Source organism: Propithecus coquereli, unplaced genomic scaffold (genome assembly GCF_000956105.1).
Source record: "Propithecus coquereli isolate 6110/MARCELLA unplaced genomic scaffold, Pcoq_1.0 Scaffold368, whole genome shotgun sequence".
NCBI classification, from domain to species: domain Eukaryota; kingdom Metazoa; phylum Chordata; class Mammalia; order Primates; family Indriidae; genus Propithecus; species Propithecus coquereli.
Genome location: NW_012149374.1, coordinates 154,309 through 168,045, shown reverse-complemented (window position 1 = coordinate 168,045; position 13,737 = coordinate 154,309). Strand labels below are relative to the sequence as shown.

The following is a 13,737-nucleotide window of genomic DNA, read 5'->3' as shown; positions in this document are numbered from 1 at the left end:
GAGACATCAGCAGTCTTGTAAGATTTCTGATTAGCTGTATAGGGGAAGGAAGAGTAATCACATAGGCTCTTAGTTGAAATGGACCCCTGTTTCAAAAGACAGATTAACAACAATAACAAAAAAACCCAAAAGAACTTTATGAACATGTATGTATCATATACACATGGGAGACACCCAGGGAATGAGTAGTTCTCAAAAGAGTGGCTTTGAAGTTTAGTTTACATAGCATCTACAACAAAGAATAGTAGATTTTTAGAGAAGTGATATAAGACAAAGAAAAACACTTTGAGTTTCTAAGGGTAGAAACTTGGGGAAAGGTAGATAAAAACTAGTTAGTAAGACTTGTAGCCTCCTCTTGTATCACCTCCAGATAATAAGGGCCTGAAGTCGTCTTCAGTGGTTAACACCGGAAGCATGCTGGGAAGGAGTGTGTTTGGAACTTACATGGTGCCAAGTGCACCCCCGTGGAGAGGTAAATGGGGGACACGTTAAGAAGGAGGAAACTGAATGTTTAATAAAGTGCCACATTGTAAACCCCACATGTGTCCCTCTTTCCCCTTATACCTATGAATGCTCTGTGTGTGTGTGTGTGTGTGTGTGTGTGTGTGTTTTGTCAAAAATGAGCAAGTAGTTAATGAGAGCACACACACATGTCTCAATAGGTTAGGTAGATTTATATTCAATTAACATTATCCTCCATGCCTGTGTTAGTACAAAACAAAGTTCATCATTAACCTGAAAGAAATAAGAAGGGAAAGATGTGATTGGTTGACTTCACAACCTCAACATTTGCCACTGGAGTTAAAAGAAGGAAGCAGTTAACTGTAGCAGGTGACCTGGGCCTCACCTCCCTCACTCTTGTTTCCAGCAAGTCGTCCTTTACAGAACTGGCCCTGTGAGGGACGAAAGCACGCTCTGTGACACATGTGACTTTGCCCTTTAATGCAGCCCTGGCCATGCTGCTAAAGGTCACACCCTTGGCTGTGATTTGCTCTGTTTCATGAATCTCAGCCCTGTGCATCTCTACCAGCTCAGCACTCTTTCCCCTTCCCCCAGCTCAAGGAACCAATTTCAGATTAACAGTAAAAGGAACAATCATTTTTATTAAAAAAAACAACGAAGTCCCAGAAATTTTGATTAAGTCTCTCCACGAATTCAGATAGAACTTTCAGAAAGGGATGTGTAAGAACAAAAATTACTAAAAGCCAATAGGTGGCTTCTGGTCCACTGAGCTATTTAAAACAGAGACGGTCAGTTTTGATCTTACCCAAATGGCCATTCTCTTTGCATGGTGACGCAGGATGGTGGTGATTCCTCCAACATTTTGGAGTTCTGAAATTGATCACTGTTTGATTTCTAAAAATATTCACCTCCCTGCTTCTAAAAGTTGTTCTGGTTTCACTTATGTAAATTTACATTAATTTATAAGAACATTTTATTGGAGAAGAGTAGAGTCAGCCCTTTGTATCGGTAGGTTCAGCATCCCTGGATCCAGCCAATTGCAGATCAAAAATCTTATATATAAAAAAAGATGATTACGTCTGTGCTGAACATGTATAGATTATTTCTTCTTGTCATTATCCCTAAACAATACAACGTATTAACTATTTACCTAGCATTTACATTTTATTAGGTATTATAAGTAATCCAGAAATCTAGAGATGATTTAAACTTTACAGGAGGATGTGTGTAGGTTATATGCAAATACTGTGCTATTTTGTATCAGAGACTTGAGCATCCATTCATTTTGGTATCTGTAGGGGTCCTGAAACCAATTCCCCATGAACTGCAAGGGACGACTGTATACCAAAATGGTTAATTAAGAGTACAAGAGTCAAACAGCATGGCGTTAAATCCTGGCTCTACCACTTACTGTGTGATTTTGACAAAGTGATTTAATTTCATTGCACCTCAGTTTCCTTCATCAGTGAAATGAGGTAGGAACTGTGCTTAGCTCATAAGTTTTCTATAGGGTTGAACACAATTATCTATAGAAAGTTCTTAGCTCATTGCCTCACGAGCTCATAGCAAATTCTCGATCAATATTAAAAGTAATAATGGCAGACAACTGGGGGCTAAGGAATATGCTTTAAGGAATATGGTGTTCAAGAAGCGTATGTTAGGAGAGAGAGAGGCTTGCTCATTCATTAGGTAATGTATTTCTTTTGAGTTTCCTGATATTGATATTTTTAAAACCATTTATTCTTTAATTTCTTACTAGTGCCAAAATTTAATATGCTAAAAAAAAAAATAGACACTGTGTTTCATGCCCAAGGTATTGTGGATACTATCCGTATTTTCTTCTTTTCCCCTCTGGAGTTTTTTATAATGTAAATAATATTAATTTTTATTATTTCATGGTTCTGTTACAAGCTTTAAGCTAAAGATTACCATGAAGAGTGAATGACTGTTAGAAATATTCATTAAAGTCATATTTATCTTCCTCTGGTCACATATTATCATTTGTCTATTTTGGTTGAGTACTTTCTAATTTATTAAAATCGTTGTTGTAACTGTGAGTTGTCCTATTAAAGGGCCACTCTTGGTCAGTATTATGTATTGAGAAAGTGTTTTGAAAGGCTCGGAAGCTCCAGTAACAAATAATCAAATGTTACAGTAAAATGATTGTCATGACTCCAAATATAATTGTTATCTGTAGACTATCAGCCTTTGTGTTAACAACTTACTACTAGCAGCGTAAACAAATATCTGTCCTATTCATTTTTGTATTCTCACAATGAAACACTGAGACAAATAGTAGATGTGTGATAAATATGTATTAAGTGAATTAAAATAGATTATCTCAATTTCTCTTTGGAGAGTATGGCCATTATTGAACATTAGACATTTGAATAAAAGGAAATTATTTGGATTAAACTAAATAATAAGGTCTCTTGCCTGCTGTGGGATATTGAATTGAAAAGTAGGTAGTTTGGGAGATGGGAGGTTGTTGTAGAATAGTGGATTAATATAAAAAGCCCACGACTATGGTAACAAAAATGAAAGAATTCAATTTTTTTTTTCTTAACTAGAAAAAATTTAAGTGTTTAAAAGTTCAGTAACAGATCTTGCTTGCTTAAAATATAATAATGTGAGAAATAAAGAAAATAGAAATAAACTGCATACTATTCATACTTTATTGCTCACATTTTGAACATGTTGTCATATACTTTACATTTTCCTATCCATCCATACTTTCCTCCATCTATCTATTCAACCAAAAAGTATTTATTCAGTTCATATAAAGGGCAAGTAAAAAATAGTCTTTCCCTAAGTCTCATGCAATCTCCAGCCTCATGCGGCAGTGGAAATGAGATAGGAACAGACCAAATTAACTAATAACACCGTGTCTGACAATTTCCAACTGTCCTCATTGGAAAACGAGGTAGGTGCTTGGAGGGAAAGGAATATGGTCTAGCCTGTGGGGCAGGAATGGTTTGTCTCAGGAAGTGATATGAGTAGAGGTCAGGGAAATTATGAATTTACTGGGCAACAAAGAAGGGAAGAGTGTGCAGGTGGAGGGAACTGCATGTTGTCAAGTTCCTATTGCAGGGGGACACGTGGCACATTTGAGGAACTGCAGGAGAGCAGGGTGGCAGGATTCTAGAGAATGAGGTAAAGAATACATCAAAGGGGGCTTCCAAGATGGGCGGGAACTTGACGAAATCAAGCCCTTAAGGACTTTCTGTCTTTCTTATCTTTGGAGCAATGGAAAACAATAAAAGGTTTTAGGTAGGAATGGAATTGGGAGGATATAATCACATTTGTCCATTGAGATAATCCATTTAGCTTCATTTTGGAGAATGAATCGTAGTAGATTTGGGGTCACCTAATAATGGGCTATTACAGAGCTCCACGTAAGACAGGTTGGCAGTTTGCGTTAGTGACCATGAAGATGGAAAGATGAGATGGAATTTGAAAGATATTCACAGTAAAAAGGTTTCGATGGGCCTTGACAATGAATGAGAAATGTAAGGAGATGAAGAGGGAAAGTCAAGGTTGCCCCAAGGTTTCTGGTTTATATAACTGGATGAGTGATGACACTATTCCACGGAGATAAAAGGCACTTGAAGAGGACTGAATTGTTTTCCCATGGGAATGGATAGAGAATCATGAACTTGTTTTTGGTTATGTTGTGTTTAAAGTACATCTGAAGTAGCCAGGTAGACAGTTATGAACTTATGTCTGAACCCTAAGAAAAGAGGCCTAGGCTAAAGATCATTGACACATTAATAATATTTAAAAGCATGAAGTAGAATAAAATTCCTAAGTGATGTCATAAAGTGAAAGGAGAGTGAGATTCTGAACTTTAAGAAAACAAAATATTTAATGCCTGTGTAGAGGAGGAATTTTCAAAGAAGCGTAGAGAGAAGGATGAAGGAGGCAGGAAGAAAACTAGGATAAAGAGTCCCAAAGGCCAGTGGAAGAGCATTTCAAGAAGGGAGGCATGAACTTTGCCAAATGCTGCTGTGAAGTCAAGCAGTATGGCTTTCACTGAGTATTTCAGTAATGTTTTTTTCCTTGCATTGATTGAGAAAGACACTAGATTGTTGTTCGAATAAAAGATTAGGGACGGAGGCAGTAAGATTAAGAGTTTGGCAACAAAAGAGGTGAAATAGAGGATGAGACTTGAGGGGTTTAGGGGTTTGAGGAGAGTTTTTATGAATATAAAAGATATTTCAGCACATTTAAATATCAGAGGGGAGATTTGCATTGAGAAAGCAACTAAATATGCAGAAGAGAAAAAGATATTAGTATTCAGAGTTTCTAAGAAGTGGCGAGTAGGTGAGATCCAATGAACAGGTAGGTGAACTGTCCTAGCCTTAGGCAAGTGGAGAGATAGTATCACTATTTTACCAGAAAAAAGCAAGACAGAATAGTGCAGAAATAGGCAGTTTGGTATTTATTATGATGAAGATGAAGACTTTGGTTGTTTCTAGGCTCTAATGAAACAGAAGACAATCATCAACTGCCAGTGAGATGAGAAGAGGTGGATTGAAATTCCCAGGACAGTGAAGAAAATGAGAAATAGTTGTTGCAAAAAGTGGAGGAATGAGTTAACAGGAGACACATGGAGAAGCCATTTGAAGTTGGTGATTATAAGTGTTTAGTTTGCCTTTGTGTTTGCTTGGCTATTGGGAAACAATGGAGAAGGAAGATATTGGAGGTCATTTGTGGTTGGTGTTTGCCTCAAAGAAGTGATTAAAGACAGTCAGAAAAAGATATCACGAAAACAACCATAGAACCTTAGCGGGAATGGGGAAAAGTGGAAAAGTAGAGATCTGGAGGTCTGGGAGAAGGTAAAGTGTTTAATATACAAGAAAACTTGATAAGCTGAAAGCCTTGCAGCAGGAAGAAATGAAAAAATAAGCCAAAAAGAGGGAAAGTTGTAGTTTATAGATTGATATTTTTGAATTTGTGATATTTGACAGGGAGCAGTTTCGGGAAGCAGGCAGGTTCTGGCTGTGTCTATGGGAGTAGGTAGCAAAAATGAAGCAGAAGAAAAGCTCATTGTAGAGAGGCCACAGGAGACTGATGGGCCAGGATCTGTGAAGACATTGAAGCCACCGTGGGTGATTTCACAGTTTGAGGTCGTGGGGAGGATTGTATTCAAATAATAAATTCTTCAATATGGGGCCTGAGTGACTGGTAGGTTGGTGTACCCAGGTGGAGGATAAGGTGGTATAATCTAATTGCACAGACCCTGACCTACCAGAGCTTTCAAGATGGCAAGAAAGACGTGTGTTGAACCCTGGTCTACAGTAAGTGTGACAAACGCTTTGGCGATTGTTCAAAGCACAGTCATTATTATAATGGAACAGAGGGAGCTAACTCTACCTGGGGGGTGAATTAAAGAGGATCTCCAAAACGACATGAAATTTTAGCTGTTGGCACTAGTTCGGGCCATTGCTGATAATATGTTAATTATGATGCAAATGCCAATTCCTGTAACAAGAAATATATTGCTCGTGACGTTCAAATGTAATTTCTACATATTCTAATGTAATCCTTGTCACAAAAAGACTATATTATCTTCAAACACATTGGACTGGACTGTATCTTTTTTTTTTTTCCAGACATAGTCTCGGTCTGTCACCTGCACTAGAGTGCACTACATCAGCCTAGCTCACAGCAACCTCAAACTCCTGGGCTCAAGTGATCCTCCTGCCACCCAAGTCGTTGGGACTACAGGCATGCGCCACCATGTGGATTGTGTTTTTTTTTTTTTTTTTTTTTACTGTTATCTCTTTTATTCTCTTTCATCATTCAAGTTTGTTCAGGACATTACAAGAGGCATGAAGGGAAAAATAATTGCATTTTTAAAACTCTATCTGTCCAAGGTATATTATATATGAAACCATGCCATCATCTCTTAGGAAAACAAAAGCATTCAAACTTAATTTGATATTAAAGTTCAAGATTAAGACTAAGCTCAAAGTATGGCATGTGCAAGGTTTAAGTGCAATAAGTGTTTTCATTCCAATTATTTTACAGAATTGCTGGAGGGATGTGTACGATTTGAAATATTCAAATTCTTTAAGGTTTCTGAGCTTAGTATTTAAATGAAAATCAAAATGTTGCACAGTTTCAGTGGCTTTCAGTTTCCCATTTGATCTCAGAAATACATGGATGGTCTTTGCTGTGAGCAATGGCTTCTGCGCCTTCTCTCCTGCAGCTTTGTGTTCCAGGCCCATGTACGGTCTTCCCAGCTTCAACCACATGGAGGCCACGTTGAGGGAGTTCAAAGGATAATGCTTACTGTAGGGCTGAATGATTTTCTGTCCAAATCACAGGGCTCCTCCCTAGTCCTGCATGTACAAGCAGACACCCATGGCCTGGTACATCACGTGCAACATGTGCATGTTACTGTCCTCAAGCCCGGAGCTCATCTTCTCCTGGCTGAGCTCACAGATCTCCAGCAGCTCAGAAAGGGGTTTACAATGCTTGGCCCCCCAAGAACTCCTCAGTGACATTGTGTGCATATCTGGCCATGTCACGATGGCTTCTGCCTTTGGAGGATTGTTGAGCTTCTGGATTTCCATCTCGGCCTTAGCATTTTCTTTGGTGGCACTCCTGGCGCTCGCAGGTAAAGAAATAAGAATCTCTTAACCAGCTGTTCTTATCTTCTGTTGGGTACAAGAGATCAGTGTAGCTGGTGAAAACCTCCTCTCCTGGGTGGTTTCCTGCATAGCTCTCACTCTGCCAGGGTTCCTTTGTGGGTCACAATGACGTTGGGACAACAAGTGTGATTCATCAATGCAACATCTGGAAATATCGCTGATCCCAAATGAGAAAGTTCTTCAACTTCAGTTGTGAAACCATTACAGTCAACCTGTGAAGATAGTACCACGAGGCTATCATTGTCGGGGAATTCCAGGTACTTGGAGTAAATGTGATGGAGAACAGCAATGTCCCTCTGAATCAAATCCCTCTTCTCATTGTCTAACTCATCCAGATGTGATTCAAACTCCTTCACAGCTGACGATATTTCTGGAGGTTTTCTCTCTGGGTGGATTTTCTGTTTGGCCAGAATCCTTGCTGTTAGTCTCACAGTCTCTGAGGGATTCCAGTTTTCCCCCAAAACAACCATGGGAGAACATTCCAGCGTGTGCATGGACCAATCTTCTTTCTGACACTCCACATTGCAGTAAAATGCCTGTTTGCATCTTCCACATTTGGACAATCCTTCTTTCCTGGTGAAACAGTACTCATAGTGGTTGTCCCGCATGTTGACTGGGAGCATGTAGGCGTAGGCCGGGCAGGAGAAGAGCAAGTCCCTCACCTGTAAGGGCTGCAGGGCCCACAGCCCCTGGCCCTTGACCGGGCTGCAGAAGCGCTCCAGGCCTCCGTGGCCCTTTGCCCTCATGGTGGCGACAGAGTGGGCAGCGCACAAAGAGGGGTGCCCTGTGCTGGCTGTGCCCCAAAGCTGTAGCTCTCCATGAGCTGTTATTCCAGACTGTGTCTTAAACCATATCCTTAACCAGATTGCACCATTTCTAATAGTTTTGAAGTCTTAGGATTTGGATGGTCAGTGCATTGTTTCCAACACCATAAAGTAAGGAGAAAAAGTCCCCAGAATATTCCAAGTCCATTAGGGGATTATTTAGGGAACAGCTGGGGGCATTGCTCTGGGCATGCCTGTCAGAGGAAAATCTCTGTCTTCACAATGACATGGCTCTCATGTGAAAGTTCTTTTCCATACCTTGTCTTCATTGGATGCACATGGTTAATGAGGTGCTTTGCTTGCTGCCTTCTTCCTGCCATAGCTATGGTTTCTTGTAAGTAATTTATTTAGTCGCTGTGCTGTTTTGAGTATTACAGTCTTCTTTACTCACTCTTAATGTGTAAAGTGCTTTAAAAATCTTGGAACCATCAAAGTAAAAGATGCAGCTCACTGCCTCACGCTCCAGCATGGCCACGGGGCTCAATAATCTATAGATCATGTAATAATTTCATTTAGCAGCACAATAAAAGTCAAATTAGTTTCCAGGAGACAGTTATGTATGATAATCTGGATTACTGTGGCCTCCTACTGACTGTATTAGCATTGTAATGTTATTTCTGCTTCTGGGATTCTGATGGAATTTTTTCTTTCAGTTTATATTTATTGAATCATTATGAAAACTGAGTTCTCAAGTTTTTGAAAAATGGATTTATAAAAAAAATTAATGTGCAGTGATAATGATCTTAACTTCCAATGTATCATTTTGCTTTGCTTTAAAGGAGTTACTTTAACTGCTGGGTTTTCAAAGTAGTGGAAAATGTGCCTCCATGGGTTTGGAGCTGAAAACTAATAGCTGAAGCCTGTGTCTCTACTTGCTGTGGCCAGCATGTGCCAGAGGCTTTCTTATCCCCTGCACTGCTATTCACTGAGTATGCAGCAATAGAGAGTCAATTATTTTGTCTGCATTTCAGAGTACTTGGCCATAATTCCCAATCTTCTAGAAAATTCTACCCAAACTTCATTTTTGGCATTTGGTGCCAAAAACAACAACAAAAAATAGTGTGTATATGTGTGTGTGTGTATTAGATAGATAGATAGTTTGATGGTCAGATATAACCTGGTATATCCTACATGACACGTAAGAAATAACAGCGTTTTTAACAGGATTAATCAACTGTTTCTTACTGTTTCAGAAGTGTTGAGCTCATACATCTTCTTAAGGCCCTAATGTATAGTTATCTTCCAAACTGCTCTTCCTTTTCAAGATTGACACTACTTATAAAGATCCAATTATGGCTAAAGAGGGTGACGATTAGGAGAGCATTCCACCTTGGGAAAAACGTATCAGTCCCAGGGAGTTTCAGCTATGGACTTATTATTAAGACTCATATTCAGCCAAAATGTAGTTAGTTTTTAATTTCTGAACACCAGGCCATTCTCTCTGTCTACTGCAGCTCCTACCCGGGAGCTCCTGCTATGCAGGACTGCGTCTCTCCATGCTCCGGTACATCCCTAAAGTGTTTTTTCACCGTTCTTGCTTTTGCAGCTGCCTCACTTCAGTTCACCAGACAGCATCGTCTCCGCACCCTGTTATCTTAGCGCTGTGGTGTGTGTCCAATTCAGCCAAGCTACACACCACAGAACATCATTCAGGAGTCCGGTAGCAGGAACCCACTGAGAGTGTTCCTTCAGGGGCATTTTTCATTAGGCATGGAGGAAAATAAAGAAAAGAGGTAAAATCTTCACTGTGTTTGCTGCTCAAGAGATGTTTATGGTGGAAATGGGAGGATGTAGAAAGTAATAAAGGAAGGAAGAGGAGAAACGAACTAAGGAGGGGAGAAGAAAAGAGAAGAGCGAAGCAGAAGGGGAGAGAGGACTGAGGAAGGAGGGGAAAATAGAACAAATTTACAGCAGAAAATCTGACTTTATTCCTCGTTTAAGACTGGGGTAAGTTCTCCCAGAAGGAAAACAAAGCAATACGTGACAATGCTTCACGACCCTTCTGTAAAGGTTCTCACTTCTCTGTTCTGTGTCTTGCTGAATTGCTAATTAGGTCTACCCAGTCCAGTATAACTACACTTTAAATGTTTCTTTTATTCAAAATGCACATAGATAGTAAAATCGATTAGAAAATACAATTGAAATCACATGAAATTCATATTTACTTTACTAAGCAATTAACCATGCATAGAAAGAAAGCAAATGCAAACTCTACATAGTATGCAGCATTAATGACAAATCTTGACTACGAATAACACGGTAAAATCTACAGTCAGGGTCATCCATAATGAATTCTCTTTGCTTTAGTCCGTTCCAGACCTCAGTGTGGTTCTGTGTCATTTGCTAATTATCTGTGCTGTTCTTGATTTTTGCCAAAATGCACTATTTTCACGATTGTGGCTTTTAAAGTAAACACAGAATTCTCAGTCTATCTGCAATTGCAGAAAAATCAGAATTTCAAGATAGATATTATTCATCAATTGTAAAGTCATAGCCCTCTTTCTCTCTCCTCTGATTTCCTACTTTAGGTTAGAAGATCTGTTTCTTTCAGTGTCTTCACTACAAAATGCTGGTCACCATTAAATGACAGCTCTCTCTGCTCTGCTCTGTAACGTGGTAGTTGAAGAGATTATGCAAACTTCCCTGTCTTTTTGTAGGAGGAAAAAAATTTCCAACTTGTGTATTAAGTGAAAAAACCTGCCCCATTAAGCAGAAGTCAATGACTTGATTCAAATTTCCCTGTTACGTTATAAACTAATTCTTCTCCTTCCCCTTTAACATTTCCTCTCCACCTCCAGTAAGCAGCTCTGTTGGCACCAGTGATTTTTCTGTTTAGAATTTTCATGCATCAAATGTGGGCTATATTGTCATGGGACAACAGTTATTTCATGTATAAGGCATGATGCTAGCTGAAATTCCATTAGTCTTTTAGGGGAAATTCAGTTACTCAGAAGTTATAAAATGTACCATTAATTACCATTAATGACAACTGACATTGGGTCTTGAGGATTTTGAGAAATCTAGGCAATAATTACTCAGAACAAAGAAAATATTATCTGTGGTTACTCTTCTAGAAGACTACACTTCTGTGTTTCTTTTTCTAAAAATAAAAATGTAGTCTTGGAAATGTTAATTTCCTGAAACAATCTGCTAACACAGGGTTAAGCAGCATGTATATTATAGAAAAAAATAATTTATCTGTTGTAGATAAACATAGGTCTGGTTTTTAATGTTTCTGTCTGATTCTCCAGAATTCTTAAATAGTAAACGCTTTTGTTAGGAAAACATTCTATTCCTGGAAGGAACATTTGAGATGTCAAAACTCAAGAGTTGTTTTTCTAACCCAATGGTGGTAATTAGTATCATCTACTATCTGAAAAATACCCATTCCTGGGATTTCATTTTCAGAAGTTCCCATCAGTGGTTCCAGGATTGGGTACAATAATTTGTGTATTTAAAAAGCTGCACAAATTATTCTGATCCACACATCTCATTGATCATTGGCCTAAAGTTATAGCACTTCCTGAGAACAAATTATGGACCAGAAACCAGGTATACCATATTTGAGTAATATCTCTATTATGTCATCTAAAGAAAAAATGTGACTGTGTCATTGTTCCTGTGTAATCATACTCTCAGGACAAGATACTAAGAAGAAGGTAGCGACCCATGCACCAGAGGGGACCATCTAGATCTGGGCAGTTTGGGGAGTGAAAAATTCTAACTGATACAGTCCATGATCGCTGGGGAATTGAGTAGGTTTGGGAAAGAATGAGACTAGAGGTGGAATTGTTGGGCTGGCAAAAGTCAGAGTAACAGAAACACAGGAAGTTTTAGAACAGCGTTGAAGCAGCACATACATCACAGACCTGGTGAGAACAAGGATCAGGTGATGAATAGTAGGTTAATATCCAGGAGGAGCAGACACAGAGGTAGAAGCCAAGGTAACTGGGAGACACAAAATGCTATGGGGAGCCCGAAAGAGTTTAGAAAATCAAAACAATGCGAGCAATGCCCTCACAGCGAAATTCCTTGGAATGGGTATCTTTGCTCCATCTGGCCTTCCTAAGTGCCTGTTCCCAGGGCAGGACTCTCCCACTCACCCTCATTCTTTAAAAGGACTGACACAGCTTCCGACATCAATTTGAAGGATTGTGGCAGGGGCAATATGTTAAGTTAAATTCTCACACACGAAACATCACTTTTGATCTCTCTTTACATCTTATAATAAAAGTTAACAATATCGAGAGTGAAGATTTGGAACACATGAAGAAACTAATATTAACATCATACAGGAAAGCATAAAATAAGATGTTATAGTAGATGGTTCTAAAATCGATACCTGAATCAGGACACCTGGTACCTTCAAGGAGAATGGGTATGTTTTACTAATAAACAAAAGTAATATATAAAAGACTTAGAAATCAACCCATTAAAGGAAAGAAAATGAGAGGTAGAGTAACGTCAGAGAGTAGAAGCAAACCAAACTGCCAACGCATGCCCGTTACGTTCATATACAGCAACCTGACACTCCGAACAGCTATTTTCACAGAACTAAAATCTCCTCACAAAAACAAAAATCGTGGAATGAGCTATTCTGGGTCAAGACTAAACCTGTGCATTTATTTACTAAAATCTTCTATTAGAGCAAACCTAAACAAAAGGGTTTCTGATTTTATGTAGTTGCAATCCTTACTGGGTGTCGAATCCAAAGGACGGCTAAAACAGTGCCACGCAATTCGATTCAATATATAATTAAATGCACATCTACTATATGCTGGTCATTTTGTTAGACGTTGGAGAATACAGTAAACAATTAGCTGGGGTGTAATGTGAAAACTGCACAATAGAAGTTCACCAGTGCTGACCATAGTGCTGTGGAAATAATGAAATGTTGTCTAGGGAAGGAAAGGGAGGTGGCCAGGGAGTCCACAGGGACTAAGTGACATTGGAGCTCTCGGAGGATGAAGGAGCTGCTCCAGGTGAGCACAGGGAAAAGGCAGAGGAAAAGCCCAGGTGCGGAGACACATGGGTGGGGAAAGCAGGGAGTGTGCGGCACATTCCCACAATGGGGGGCAGTCTAGACAGTGGAGGTTGAAAGGTTGTCTGCTCCCAGGTTGCAGTCACCCTCAATCTTCAGTGTGGCCTCGGGAGCAGGGTGTGGAGCACACAGGGGATGTAGAATTGGAGGATTCGGATATGCATCCTGTCTCTCCAGTTTAATGACAGTGTGAGTGTGATCTTGGGTAAGTGACCTCCTCATTTGTGCCTCAGTTTCCCCATCTGTAAATTGGGAAGGATAAAAATAATTCCAACCTTGTGGTATGCTTTAAGGATCAAATGAAATAACCTTGAACAGTACCCATCACCTAGAAGCTTGCCAAATAATTGTTAACGACTGTCAATATTATTTGGTGGTAAAGAAGTTGGAAGACAAGATGAAATGAATTAACGGAGTTGACTCTGGAGTCAGATGGACAGACTGGGGGAGAGTTTACCGCTCACTACCCATAGAACCTTGCGAGTGTTACTTCACTTCTCTGTACCTGTAAATTGAAGATGATAATTGTGAAGTATCCCAACGTGGTTTTGAGGATGAAGAGTCACAAGGCACTTAGCACAGCCCCTATCACCCAGCAAGTACTCCGTGAGGTCGGCTATTCTTTTAGAGTCACTAAAGAGGAAGTGAGAGTTGTAAGAGTTTGTATGGGTTAGGAAGGAAATTAGATAAATTTACCTCCTGTGAAAAAAATTACAAGAAAGCAAAAATGAGAATACAATATTTGACTTTG

The 13,737-nt window shown here is 39.4% G+C and overlaps 1 pseudogene; it reads right to left on the bottom strand.

Moving 5' to 3' along the window:
- Positions 1 to 6,588: 6,588 nt before the first annotated feature.
- LOC105816334 lies at positions 6,589 to 7,867 on the bottom strand (annotated as a pseudogene).
- Positions 7,868 to 13,737: the final 5,870 nt, after the last annotated feature.